Raw genomic sequence first — 16804 nt, 5'->3', positions numbered from 1 at the left:
CTTTAATCATGTACGTGTATGATATTGCAGGTAAAAATTATTAAATTTTTGTTATATTATTATGAATAATATTCATGTTTTCGAACTCTACCAATATTGACAATATCACTGATATGAATGGAAAATGTTGTAACAAAGAAATACATTTTCTATATATTTGTTAAAAAAATCAAATGAAAAAAAATATTACGTTGTAACTACTTTTTTTAACTACTTAATCTAAATTGTTTTTTCGTTTATGTTTTATTTATAGTTTTTTATTTATACGTTTTTTCAACCTACTTTTATTAGAGAAATTACATTATTATTCAGTTATTAATGTCTTGTGACCAATTGCACATTTAATAAAAAAAAAGATTTTGACTTGTGTCCTTTTTCATACACTTCAAAATAATTATTAATATTTTATTTTTTTTAATGTGTCAATATTATAAAATATTAATAGCTTAAAGTTAGTCAACTATTATTATTAAAACCTATTATTAATTTTAACGAATGATACATAATCGGTTAATCGATTGAAAAAATGCAACTCTAGATGGGACAGTTATGTAAAATATTGATATGTCAGAGATATCATCGTATACACCAAATCAGAAAACCAAAAATAGTTTTTATCCTTACGCTAAATGTTAGCATTGTTAGTATAATAGGCAACCAAACTTAACATGGGTGCATTTTGTACTGGTGACATTGTGCACGGGGACAGCTATATTATAAACATTTAAAATTTAATACATGACTTGTGCCCTTTTCAATATAAAAAAAAATAGTTAATTTTGACTTGTGCCCTTTTGAATATAAAAAATAGTTAATTTTGACTTGTGCCATATCGCATTTTAAAATACTGTGATAACAAATCTTTGTACAACCACGGCAGTACCACCATTCGAACGCGCATAAAATTTCACACAAAATTAACGTGTAAAAAAAATTTCAAAAAATGTCTTGTGCCCCTTCTTATAAAAACCGCTCAATTTTTTGTAGGTGTCAATTGTTTTTATAAATTATACATATGTTACTAATAAGACATCATAGATACTATTATTGTCTATTAGTGTTATTCAAAGTAGGTACTATTTAATCAACATAATATTTTATTTTTTATTTTTTCATTTTTATTATAACTTTATTTATAAATAACTATTATATATTAATATATTATTATTATTGATCGTATAATAGTTTTAAGTTGTAGATATTTATGATTTATTAAATATATGCCTATTCATTATAATATATGACATGCATGAAAATATCACTTTGACGTATTGATTTTACGTATCGTAACTACCTACATACATTTATAAGTTAGGTATTATATAAGTATACAATTATTTGGTTTGGTAAATAAAAGCTTCAACAGGTTCCACACATCAAATTTTGGTCACCCGTACTAAATGCTTTTGAGGTCCATAAACGAAACTTTCAATAATACAATTATATATATAAATTATTAAATCGAGAACAATAAGGATTTTGAGAATTATATTAATGTTTAATTTTTATTTTTTGTTGTAATATAATTAAAATGAAAAGGTAAAAAAAAACAAGTATATTTTAATTTGAATTTATTGATAAATATTGTATTCTTTTAAATGTAAGTTAAGATTTTATTTTTTGAGTTTTGAAATGTATAGTTGAATGTTACGCGTTTTCCATAGATAAAATACCATGTAGGTTTAATCATTCTTGATCTTTGCCACGTCTTCAGTTAATTTCCCGACTTACTATAGGATCTTACTAATCCATAGCTCAAAATATTTTAAAATATTATAATTTTAGCTTAAATTGATAAAATAATATTTAATATAAAATAACTAATAATAGTAGGAAGGTAATCAAAATGTCAAAAATTACAAATTAATTCCAACGGGCTTCTAGAATAGTAAGGCGGCTGTCTCCGGGTCAATAAACCATCCCCTCCCCTGAGTTTCATGTACAAAATGTAGGTAATGTATTACCTATTTGAAAACAAAAACAAATTAAATCCGTTATATGGACGCGAATAATACCAAACCGAAAGTCCACGTACATTGGAGTTATCACCCCTAATCCTAATTGCTTTTGTGTCAGTCGAACATTGTTCGGTTTAATATTGTTATACAATCACAACATACAAACCTACACAATGTGTCATACGTATTATACATGACGCCGTATCATGGGATAAAAAAGAAAAGTACAATAACTGAATTTTAATAATATATTATGAGTCATATATGTATTTGAAAAACATTTCACTTTAACAAAATGTGTTTGATACAATAAAATAGGCTTAATTTTATTTTCAGTGTAAAAGACAAAAGTATAATAAATAAGTAAAAATATGGACACAACAATATTGTTTAGGTCATGATGTTTTTGTTGTAAAAATGATTTTTTTTTTTAACAAAAGTTGTTCACCGTATGAAAATAGTTCACAATTTTTTTTATACAGACAGATTTTATTTACTTACAAACTGCTTTCTGTTTAGTCGTTTTGGCACATAACATGGTTTTATTTATTTAATATATACATATATATATATATATATATTACTTGTTGTCTTTAAAGTTTAATAAACTGATAATAAGAAATGTAAGTAGGTAAAAATATAAAAATTAATATATTTAACTGTAAACATTATATATTAATATTATGCAAGCAAATATTAAATAAATTCAGTTGAAAAGAAGTATTTTTATTTTTAAAGATTACTTGGGACACACAACGTAATAATCAAATATTTTAAATAATAATTGTTCATTTTGCAGTTGATAATGCATACTACACATTATTTCTCCTTAGTTCTTTAGCTATCAGTGCCGTCAAGACAATTTAAGCTTGTTTCGTTTATTCTTATTTCTTGAGCTATATACCAAAATTTAAAAATAAAAAATAAAAAGACTTCTCTGTGGCCAAGACAGTTATCTAATACAAAAAAAACATTATTGTATAATATATTTACCGAAAAATAAACATATCGATGGCTATCTACATGAAGATAAGACGCAGAAAACTATATCATAATAATATTATTATGCTGCGCCGATCGTTAACGAAGTTTGCGGCACATAGTTGTTATTATTATTATTATCATCATCATCATCATCGTCATCGAGTGATTCTGAGTTGAATTGCCATTACCATTGGCTGTATATGCACCGGCACAATACACATATCATCATTATACTCGTGCTACCTATACAAATCCGTTGTTGTGGATTATTATTCTAATATTATTCAGCCTTGTTACGTTCTTTTGACGGAGTGTATCGTTCTGTGAATATTATTTTTAGACCTTTTTGAGCATTCTCATCTATTTTTTACACTACATATATCTTATCATTACCTACTGCAAACGACTCTTGTAGTCGAATTCGTTTTGTTCAATGCCCACCCCAAGCCACGTTGTCCTATGATAAATCGTCTGATGACTATCGTCGTTCCGCAACGTACTGTTACCTACGTTTGTTAATGTTATTATTCTGGAATAGGGGTGGTGTTCAAGTTTAATATTTACCGGCGATTCACGTGTGCTGTTACTGGTCTAATTTTTGTATTGTATCATTAATCACGTTATGTGTGTTGTGAGTTCTTTGTTGCGGCTATTAGCGCATAGTCGTAGGCGTGAGTCATCGCGTCTTGTACCTACTTTTGGCTCGAATGATAAAATTATTGATTTTAGCACGGTCACAATATGACCACGTGGGTTGGGTAACTAAGTTATACGCTACAGTAGTCACCAAAAGGTAACACAATGAAGAGGCTTTTTATTCATTATTTGTATCTCAGTAAAACGATTGTTAAATTACGTATAATTCTTACTTATAACTAACTCATAAATTATTATTATTATTATTAGGTGAGGCAGAAGAGCCAGTATTGTATATTTTTTTGTAAATTCATTATCATTAATATATCATTTTTTTTTTTTTTTGTTATATTATAATAAATTCATCTCTGTGCAATCTAGTTATCATATTTTATAATTTATAACCACACAAAATATTTTAATAGATTCCAACAAAATATAAATACATATATACCCATTATACCCACATCACACCTCATCACTCATCAGTAATGTATGTCTGATGAGTACACAGCCACTATATTATTGATCTAGTCAAAAGAAGTATTTGCGGTTGACACATACACACACACACACACACACATATACATATATATAATACCTCCTCCGTACACAGTAATAATAATAATGCCATAATAGTATTAAAAAAAATATGCTAATGTAATTATGTAATGTTTAAAATATAATCACAACTTTATCAAAAAGTATTTTCTTTTAATGTTAAATGTAATGTAAGGACTTGATAAATAAATCTGATATGATTTTCAGTAGAGATGTATGCAAGCTTCACTGATTCTCATAGAAACAAGTAGGTATTTAAGTATTTACATCGATATATGTTTCATCCTTTGATGTTGTGGCAATTGCTATATAGCACTAAATGCATGGTAGATTATCTTCATCATTGATCACTTTTTCTACTAAAATCTTTACGTAATTTAATAGCCTATTAACCTCACTGCCTCTGATTCTGCACTGGTAAGTGCCACTAACTCCACTCCAATTTATGACAATATTACTATCAACTGTTTTTGAGATTTCCATGAAACCAATGCACAATATACATTGAAACACTATACTGTATCGTTTCTACGATAAACTGTATCACACGCTCAATCAGAACATTCCAACAATAGTTTCATTTCTTGTAAAGAAGATTAATTTTATTTCAATAGTTTGTTATATGTATCTTAAAATCCGTATGTATCCAATCAGTGTCAGTTTCTACTGTTTTAAATCGGCTAAAATAGCTTACTACGTAACAAAGATCAGGTCTGGATACCAAAGTAACATAAATATATTCTCAATCATCTTCTATTCTGTCTTATTTACCTTCTCTGGAACTGAATCATTAGATTTTTTGAGTTCTCGAGGAATAACTTAATTTTATCAAATTTATACCTCAATAATTTATTTCTTCAAACAAAACCAATGATAATTTTATCATCTGTCAATAGCTAAATTGCTCTTGACAACTATATTATAAGAAGTTGGTAACTTTATAAGTAGTAATTAAGCGCAGATATAAGGAGTGCTATGGTGGCTGAAGACACCCAACTCATAGCCCTTAGGTATCTGCTTAAAATATTTCAAATGTATAAAAAATGTACGAATCGACATGCGCAACGAATAAGACAGTAACTGCATGTCTGCATCTTATTGTATAAAACGTCTTTGGTTGATTTATGGTCTCAGTTTCGTTAGAAATCGTTATAACAATTGTATAATGCACACTGCATTGCACAGATATATAAAAACGCGTACGTATAAACTATAAACATACAATACCAAATAGCCGCAGGACAGCTACTAATGAAGGAGCCTTTTAAAATATATTAATATAAATTACTTTTAATTTGTTACTCTTAAAAATTTATAAGATACAATTCCGATACACATTATCACTTTATACAGATATATATATATATATATATATATGTATTATGTAACACCATATACAATATAGTGTTATATAATATTAATTTACAATAGTTACTACCTACTTCATAATAATGTTCTTACAATACTATTTCTATCTAAACTTTAAAAAAAAATAATAATAATAATTAAATAAATAAATGGCCCCTAGATAGTTTCCTAGTTTGTCTTAGCGGAAGTTCGGCACTGTAAACATCACGTATATTTATAAATCTGTGGTACTAAATGTTGAATATTTTATTCACCATTAAAATTTAAACTTAATGCCTATACTTTTATGTACTGGAAGTAAATTTTTTCATCAAGCCTCTCCTTATCTCATTACTAGATCCACGCTTGGTAGCAAACATGTTATAATGTCCTTTTCAAATTTGTAATCAACCGAATTTGTATATCTCAATAAGTCATCAAAACGAATTAAATATTGTTCCGCGTTTCTTCATTTTCATTAAATTTCAACATGAGCATTTTCTTTTTTAATTAACAAATATAACATATTCAATGTACCCCCGGGTTCAAAATTTAATCATACGAGCTCCATGGCTGTTCCAATGCTGTTTCATATTTTACGTGGATATTCTAAACCAGAATCCGCAATACACTATGCCAGCTATAATATTGCAATATCGTCATTCACTAAACATATTTGCTTTTAGACTAAATCAGTCAGCATATTACCTTCTATTAAACAACCATGCTCGTCATGCTTTTGTAAGAGAATCTCCAATCTAGAATTCCAGTTTGAAAAATTAGATCTAGCAAACTAAGTGATGCAACAACGTTTCTATACTTTCTTGACCTAGACCCATAACTCTATTTTATCGATAGAGCCCCTCGCATTTTTTATTTATAGCTAACCGTGTGCAGATGAGGTTGTACAATAAATGATACGATATGATTTATACTAGCTTAAAAAAAATGTACTTAATAAAAGCGTTTTATTAAGGATTTGATGTGTGTATACATTAAACTAAATAGCACGACACGAACAAATATAATTGAAAAATTTGAATAATACTAATAACAGTATAATTTATTGGTAACCAAGTTTAATAACCGATAATACAATTTTAACAAATGTTTTTTTTTTTTTTTTTATAATTAATAATTAATTTTTAAGTCTTGGCCATTTAGCGTAACGCGTGGATGAATAATATTTTTATTTTAATAATTTAGTGTATTGATAATTTATTTTGATGATGTATTAAATTTGAATTTGACTATAAAAAGAATAATAATATTGAGCGAAGAATGTGTAACTTTTTTATAACTAAAGTAACAAACTAATGTTTTAATGATAATATTAAATGTTGACATTATATTTTTTTTGATTTCCGGGTAGGTATATAGTAAAGATAGAGATTTTTTACTTTTGATTTTAAAAAGTTCGAACTAATTTCAATAACCCAAACACAAGCAACCACACTCAAAGTTTAAAATCAAATCATTTTTATTTTTGTAACAATGACTTCAGAAACATAAATTTAATAATTTAATAAAACACACGTCATTGTACAAATCGATATTTTTTTTGTTCCACTGTGTATCTTAAATAAAAATTAGGTTAAAAAAACATAGTTGTGTACACAAATAACATCTGAAATTAGATCATGCATGTGTATACAACAAATTTAATATTAATAAAATTACTACAGTACTCAAAACTAGATCTTAAATTTTTAAAGTATTTATTTTATTAAAATATGACAAAATATTTAAATCGATTAAAAAATGTAAAAACTTCATAATCCTACTCCGTTTGTTATTTTTACATGATATATTTTTAAAGATTTATTGCTGGATTGAAGTTAAATATATATTTATTTATACTTTAACGAATGACAATAACCATTAACTGTTTTATTTCTCCGTACGTCTTGGGAATTGAGTTTGCTTAATTGTTATTATTTAGTTTGAAGATTTATTTATTATAAATTATGTTATATAAACCATGGAAAGCTCAATAAAATTATTAAGCTATACCTACTAATAATCAGTCGTTATAAAATGCAATGTTTTTTTTTATATAAATTGTATTCGAATAGAATTTTAAATTTATTTTTATTAATAAGCTTGAAAAATTGATCAAGCCCATATCGAGGGCGGATACAGTGATTCAAAACGGGGGGGGGCAATATATATAAGCGGATCAAAACAATTAATAAGAATAGATGGGCATAGGAATAGTCAGTGCCGTAGCTAGATATTTAGTCTATGTGCTCCATACATTTAAACGCTATTAGTGACTAATGAGGTTCTTTAGTCACTACAAAGTCCCCTAAAACATTTTAGTTTTGGATTTTCAAATTGCGGTTTTGCCTATAAAATGTGTTTATTCCAATATAAAATTATATTAGTTAATTTTTGTATTTGGCATGAAACTTATTAGATTGCCCTTTTGTTGAACATAAAAGTAGATATCAAACGGTCAAAATTAATCTGTAAATTGTAATTACTTAATTAAATAGCTATTTATAGTGTACCATTTACAAATACATATATATATGTATTAGAATAATATATAGAAACAAACAAATGTACACAAGTTTTTTATAATTTAATGTAATATCAAAGAATTTTATTAAGTTAACGTCTAAAACGTTATGAAGTACCTACATTATAATAATAACTAGATCATAGGCACAATTTAAGTTTTAAATTTGGAGGGGGGCTATTATAAGTTGCATGTATATACTGTGTGTATGCTCCCTGAGATATATAACAGCGGGAGGGGATATAATACACAAACTATTTTGTAGTTTGTTGGCTATGATTGATTTTGAGGGGGCTTAGTCCTCCAAGCCCCCCTAAAATTGTACTTATAAATTAGATTATAATATAATCTAATATTATTAGGTTTTCACTATTTAAAATTACTAGATCACTAATGTTAATGATTGTATTATATTATATTCATATACTATACGTACATAAAAAAATAAAACAAAATACATGATATTATCTTAATAAAAAAGAATATATAATTTAAATTTTATTTTGTACAAATTTCAAAAAAAAAAAATAATTACAATACACATTATTAATAATTGCAAGTTTGATGGCTACAACATATTTTTTTTTATACTATCTGGTATAAAAACATCGATAAATATCTATATCAATCTTTTTAAAAAAAAATGTCAAACTTAAAAAAAAATAATAATAATATTAAATAATTATCAAAATTATATTTGTCATAGGTCAGATATTATAGCTAGTATTATTAATATTAATTGTACAAGGTTAGGTCGAACTCACGTCTCATGCTAACGACACTATATGTATTTAACTATTACCGTCTACGCGTCTGCCTACATAATAACTATAAAGATCATTCTACTATTCATCATCTCCCATTATTTTATTTTTTCTATTAAATATTTTTGGTCACATTATCAGGTAATCGGCAGGGCCCTTTCAAGATCAAGTGCTCCGGTTGAATGCACCGCCTGCACTGGTGGTTTCTACGGCACTGGGTCTTAGTATTAGTTGATATAAAAATAAGTTATGTATAGAAATCAGCCATACTGGTAAATGATGATAATATTATGCCTTATTTTTTTTCTTTTAGAAATTTGAAAAGAAAAACAATAAGCCATATCATCATTCACCAGTATGGCTGATTTCTGTACCTAGATAACTTATTTTCATATATATTGTAGGTATAACATTATACATAGGTTATAAGTCATTATTATAAGAATACTTAAATATTCTAAAATAATAAACATAAAATTCGGTAATATACCTAGGGTAATAAAATAATTAAAAAACTAAAAAAGCTCGTTCGGCGACCAATTATCTTGGCGAAAAATTGTATACTCGCGACCAATTCACCAGATACCGTATAAAATACTTTATGATAAATATATAAACTAAATAATAACAATTAAACAGCAAACTGAATTTCCATGGTGTACGGAGAAATGAAACAATTGATGGTTATTGCCATTCATTAAAATATAAATATTTAACTTTAATCCAGTAATAAAAGTTTAAAAATATATTATGTAAAAATAACAAACGGGTTAGGATTATGAATTTTTTATATTTTTAATCGATTTAATTATTTCGTCAATTTAACAAAAAATGTTTTTAAAACAGTGGTCGTGGTGAAAATTATGCACTATTTTGATCGAGAGCTGGTAATTTGATAACGATTCAATCTGGTGATGAATGAAAAATTAAATTGAACAACAGATATTGAACAAATTTTCAAGTAGGTAGGTACGTTATAAGTAATAACCTTTATATCTTGGAATATCATAAATTCATAACTCATTAGAATATATAACATAACATATTTGTCTATATACCTACTCTATATTGACACAATATAAATACAAAAATTCATACATAATATATGCATAATATAACCTATATTTCCTACATTGGCTATATAATATATTATATAGTTTTATTATGAAAGTAAAATAATAGTATTATTAATAATTTATTCAAACAAAAATAAATATTTTTGTTATAAAATTGAAAATACCTCGGAAAATACTCAACAATAATTATATTTATTAATACATTATTATCTGAAAAAAAACTACAAGAATAACTTATTATTGGTTTTAACAAGTTAGATTAGATTATTTTAACCATTAAATTCAACTAGTTAAGTTACAAAGTTAATATGCATTAAAACTAACTAGTTAAGTAAGTTAGAAAGTTACATAAAAAGTAACTAAAAAATGCCAACTTTTTGAAAGTGAAAATCTAGCGGGCCAGAGTACACAGAAAAAAAAGGTCAATAAAATTTACAATTTACATATATTATAAATAATTCACAATAAAAAAGTCACTGTATGATTTTAATTTATTAACATATTAACATTAAATCTTCAACAAAGCAATCTTCTACGAAGTCTTCTGGATTCAAAAATATATTATTTTATCCAATTCAAAATGTCTGAAAAATCGTTTTATATTCACTAATCAATCCTAAGCTTTGGACTTGTCGAAACCAAGATCAGGTTAGATGAAATCTACAGTCAATAATTTTTTAATCTGGCCATATTTCTACAATAGCTTTATGTATTGATATCTCAAAATCAAATGTCACAAATTTGTTTCATATGGATTAGGATAATGATTGATATTATTAGCATGTACGTTTTAAAATCTCGTAATTTTTATTAGTGTATAGTTTAATGCTGTATGATCGAACCACACATTTCCTTCGCGTTATTTCATCAATATTGGTATTTGCAAACGATCATTTATAATTTTCAAATACTAATTTAGTTTACCGCGATTAATATTATGAATATTTTAAATTCGTGATCAAAATAGTGTACTAGCCGAAAACGGACATTCTAGAATGACCGAAAAGTGAACTGGCCGTAAAAGGAAAGGTTAATTTTAGCCGAAAAATGTCCCACCCATATATTTGAACCCAGTTTACAACAGAAAGGATTATATTTTTTATTCATTTTTTGTTTGACACACAAGAAGTTGTATAACAATATCGTATTATTGAATACAGAAATAAAATATTGATGTCATATACATAAAAATAATACAATTACACCATACTTTATTTGTTTTGTTAAATATACAATGATTATATTTACTAAATTTACTAATTTTAAGCGTACGATGCATGAACAAATTTAAATAAATATGTTATTAGCAAATTATTAATATTGATGATCACAAAGTTGTTGAGCTCTAAAACAAAAAAACCGTATACCTATACTTAAAGATTATACCAAAATACGCATGTATTTTTGATTTATAATATAAGATAAAATATTTTGACTATTTTTGAACTATTATAGGCATAAGTAATTTTTTAGTTTTTATTATTTAGAAATGTCAATTAAAAATTATTTATATGGTAAAATTACTTAAAAAATGTATACAAAACTCAAATAAGTTATTAGAATATCAAAAATTATAAACACAATAGGTCACAATTCTTGAAAATTATATTCAAGATCCCACATTAGTCGTTCTTATATTATATCTGTATAAAGATTTTAACAATAAATAGTCAATTTTTACAAAAAAGCAAAATATTTGGTAGTTAAAAATCAATGAATTTTTTTGTGTGTCTTAATTTTGAAAATCGTATATACGATTCTTCTTAAGTAGTACATATTGGAACCATAAAATATGAAAAACATTGTAACAGGTGATTCTCAATTTTCTCAATGAAAATCTGAAAAAACATTATGGCCCGTGTAGGTAACAAGGTTTTCGATCCCTGCTATACGCAATACGATTTTTGATTTCTTTTATAATATTATTATCTATTTATGATAATAATATTAAAAAATATAAATAAATAATGCTATTTTGAAGCTGTAATCCTGCTAAAATCAAGATCTATTTCTGTAAATTTAAAAATTAAAATGTATATGATATTAATACGCCCCATCATCCTGTATGGCTCAGAAACATGGACACTAAGAAAGGCAGAGGGAGTAAGAGTAGACATTTTTGAAATAAAAGTTCTAAAACGAATCTGTGGACCATATCTCGACCCACGAACCGGAGAATGGAGTATACGAACCAATGAGGAGCTTCAAAACATGTTCCAAGAACCATGCATATCAAGGGAAACCGCAAAAAGAAGGTTAATGTAGGCTGGACACGCCTGGAGGAAAAAGGGCACAATGATAAAAGCAGTAATTGAAGAGGAGTCGACAGGAAAAAGACCGCTAGGCAGACCACGCCTTAGATTGGAAGATTGTGTAAAGAGAGACGTTAAAACAGTAGATCCAAGAGCAAACTGGAAGGAAGTAGCAGAAGACAGAGAGAGGTGGAGGAATATTTGTTGTACGGGATGGTCTAAAAGGCCGGACCCCCCCCCCCCCCAAAAAAAAAAAAAGATTATCTATATATATTATAGATCTATTTTTACTGATTTACATAGACTTTATTAAATTTTGAATTATATAAGATAGTATTATAATATTATATTATTGAAATAATTAAATACTTATAATATATTACAAGAGATATTTTTAGAAAATATTTTATCAACCTTCTGTAATACTAAAAGTAAATTAATTGACTTCAATGGTTATATCAAAAAACATTTCACGTAATATACTTAGTCATATAAGCGGACAGACTGTATCCGATTAGAACTGTTTTTTGTATACAGTGATATATTATTGAATTCAAATTTATCACATCCAAAAAAATATAATATTTATACATTTAAATATTCGATGTTAACTATAATGAACAAATTATTTGATTATATTATGCATTATTTAACATTACAATGGAAAAAAAATTTTAATTTTTAATTTTTTTGTGAATTCACTGTCGTTGTCGCAAAAATAAAATATTGAACATACAAATAGCAAAACAAATAAAAATGTTCTCATTTGTCATGTTACATTAGTTATTACTAATACCAAATAGACAAAATATTGATGACACACAATTATTTTTGTAACACACATGTCTTAGTTATTTGACTTATCGCTTATAAAAGAACACGAGAAGTATGATTGGATTCAGTTAATTATTTAACATTTTCATAATTTATAATATTTTCTCAATTAAAATTATAATGACTTTTTTTAAGCATTCATTAATAGCTATAACAATTATAGTTGTTGCAAATAGGTTTGTGCCAGTAATTTCAGTAGATGAAGAAACAAGTTATTATATACAGTATTCACGAGGTATGGATTAAGTAGAATAATTATTTTTGTTTTCTTATTGATATTAGTGATATTTATTAGAAAATAATTTTTAAATTTGTCTAGATATAAAAATACAAAAATAGAAGAAAATGTATTATCATTATCGTATTATAGTCTAATAAATTATTTAGTATTAAAAATGTTTAAGTAAAATATATTTTCTTCTAACTCGATAATGTATTGACTATAAATTGTATGTGACTATTTTTGTTTTTGAAATCTTACGCATTTTAAGCTGGTGAAATAAAAAAAGTTTTTGAAAAAATACACTATTATACAACAAAATGATGACCATTTAAAGATAAAAAATGTGAAAAATTCACAAATATATTATTTCAAAAATGTAAAATGATATTTTATATTAAAATTATTGGCTTCACAAAATAAATGTCCATCTTACCTAGAACAGTCTACAAGCAATACAAAAAAAAATTTAATGCAAGAAGTTAAATTTAATTTAGCTTTAGTCAATGTGATTAACAAAAATAAAATTGCAATCTTGATTTTTCTGTATAGGTTTATGATACGAATAATATTATTCTTTAAAAATGTAATAGGTTATGCATAAAAATTTGAGAGATTATTACTTTGTAAAAGTTATCATGTCTTTTAATACTCTTAATTTGTAGTAGGTACATAAAGTATAGAATGTACTAATAAATTTTTTTTTTTTATTTTTAGCGGTTTGTTATGGTAATATTTATAATTAATTAGTTAATATTCACTAATGACTCATTAGTAAACAAATTGTGAAATTAAATGATTAAAATATAAATCATAATTAAAAAAAATTATGAGACTAATATATTATGTTTTGGAATTTTAAACAATGGTTTACATTAAAGACTATGAACCCAATGGGCAATGGATTATTTCACGAAAACAATAATTTCTAATTTGTTTTTAATTAACATTGATTTCTTTTTTAAAATCAAATAGCCGTATCCATAAATTATTATAGCTACAAAAAATGCAAGCTCAATAGAGTGTGATTGTAATTTTTGTATTTGTTTAGATTCTTTAAGTCAATTTTTAATATATTTGGGAAATGATAAAATGTAATATTTAACGAATTAATGGTAAAATATTTAAACTTGTTAAACTATAAATTATTGTGCGATAAGTTTTATTTTATTCGTCGTTCTTAAAAACAATAATTAGGAAATAAAAATAAGTTCATTGTATCTCGAGGGTTAAGTTTCTAAGGTTTGACTGATTTGATTCACGGATTGGTTACGGTAATATTAATATATTCATATTTATAAATATATTTAACATAATATTCATTAAAATAAACTTGTATAAAGTTATTTTATATTTAAGAACACCTACTATACAGTACCTTCAAGTTAATTAAGCAAATACTGGATTATATACGCAATTACTATAAACATTTAATGAATCAATCTAGCAAACTTAAGGTTCCTTAACCGATATTTATGTTATAACGTGAATTGCCCATTTATGGTTAATTTAATGAAAGTTATCTATTAAATATTTAAACTGTTTATGTTATTCGAGAATATTTTTTATAATAATTTAATAATTATTAAATTTATTAGAGCTATTAACACTGAAAGCTGCGTTTATTGGTAAGTAATTTTATTTTAATTACTTGATTTTTTTAATTTGTATTAATCTTAGTTATAATCATTGAATTGTATATTACTTAAAGTAAATTGGAACAACATTAATTTTACATGTTAGGATTTTTGATCACATGAATTACACTAATAGGAATACATTTCATAATCGGATATGCATTTGCTTATTTTACGTATTATTTACTGATAACAAAACAAAATGTATGCTGTACGGAGATGCCGTTATTTATATTTACGTTTTTTTTCATAATTTACAATTTGTGTTTATTTTTTGACTATCAAAATTTTGAAGTTTTGTTCCTATTACACAAAATATTATATTTAAGAGTATTGGTCCACATTAGTGGGCTGGTAAAGACCTCTGCTTTATTTCATTCCAGATAGCTCTGCAAACTATCCCTACTTTAATTTACTTCATTCGTATAATTTTTTGCCATACTTAATTAGTTATAAAATAGTGTAAATACATTATAGTCTCCAAAAACGTATACATACCTATCTTGTTCATTAATTATACAGAGTGATTCTTTTATCGTTAACATTCATTATTTCGTCAAGTAGGTATTGACGTTTTTCGAGACATAGCCTTTTAAAGTTGGGCGGTTTTCGGATTTTATAATACTTCTTGTTTCATGCCTCATATAAAATAAACTCGTTATCAAATATCGACGAAGCTATGCATTTTGTACCTGTAGTAACAAACTCCTTACAGCCGTAATAATCTGTAGGATGAACATCTAAAAACCTCAAATAACCCATTTTTGAGCAGCTATAACTCACTAACGGTTAAATGAAAAATTATAATTTAACGTTATAATTCATTAAAAAAAAAATAGCCCAACTACTTTATGGTATTTTAAATAAAGGTTTCCATTTAAAAATCAAAAGTTGATAGTGATTTTACTATTAAATATAATGGTGAAAAAAATAAAAATGTTATAATAGTTTTAGAAAAACACGAATCTAAAAATTTTGAAAAAAAAATTGAAAAAAATGAACATTTTTTGGAATAATGAGCGTTTAATGATAAAAAAAAACATCCTCACCAATACGTCTAATATTGTTTAAGGTTCCCATATTAGCATTTAGCATAAATAAATCACAAAAAGGGTCGCTAAATAATATGTTACACGAGTTGTACATATTAAATAATAATGTATATTACCTAGTATAATTAAATTTCAGGAATACGCTCAATGGATGTAAATTGTGATTATTTAGGTATGTATACCTTAACCTAAATGCAAATAACCAAATACAATTTTAAATATAATCTATTATTGTAGTTGGGCACACATCCTCAATAAATTAATTTAGACCAAAAAATTAGTTGTTTTATTCAGTAAATTTCAAATTTTTCTAAAGAAAAATGAAAAAAGAACAATCGTAAATTTCCAAAGTGTATTAGATGTAATAAGAACAGACAGTATTTTTTATTATCACAATAAACTACATTGATTTAAACATTTAAAATGTATACTTAAATACTATAATATATATTGCAAATAATTTTGTATAATTTATGAAATCAAAATGTACCTCTTTAATATTTATTGATTATTGTAAATAATTGATCATATTTATTTTTAGACGCTATAAGTACGTATTATCTGTATTTTGATTATCAATAGTATTATTAAGAATTTAAGTTATTGATTTAATATGATTTGGTTTAGCTGTGTGATTGTTTACAGATTTATGCATTATGATCTGATTTACTTTACAAAATATATATAGCAAAATATATGTAGCAATAATATAGCTACATGGTTGATTAGTTATATACATCACGTACACACTTTACACACACTTGGGAAGTCGATTCATGAATAACTTAGTGCGACAGTGGTGGTTCTTTAACCGTATTTATATATGATTGAAACCATTTTAATATTTTGTTTATGCTTATTTTTGAAAAATGAGAGCATATTTTAAGAATTTTTAGAGAATATTTTTAAGCATATTCTGTCAGTTTTTAGTGCATATATGCATGCATTTTTAATAGTTA

Source organism: Rhopalosiphum padi, chromosome 3, assembly GCF_020882245.1.
Source record: "Rhopalosiphum padi isolate XX-2018 chromosome 3, ASM2088224v1, whole genome shotgun sequence".
NCBI classification, from domain to species: domain Eukaryota; kingdom Metazoa; phylum Arthropoda; class Insecta; order Hemiptera; family Aphididae; genus Rhopalosiphum; species Rhopalosiphum padi.
This window is presented reverse-complemented; position numbering follows the sequence as displayed.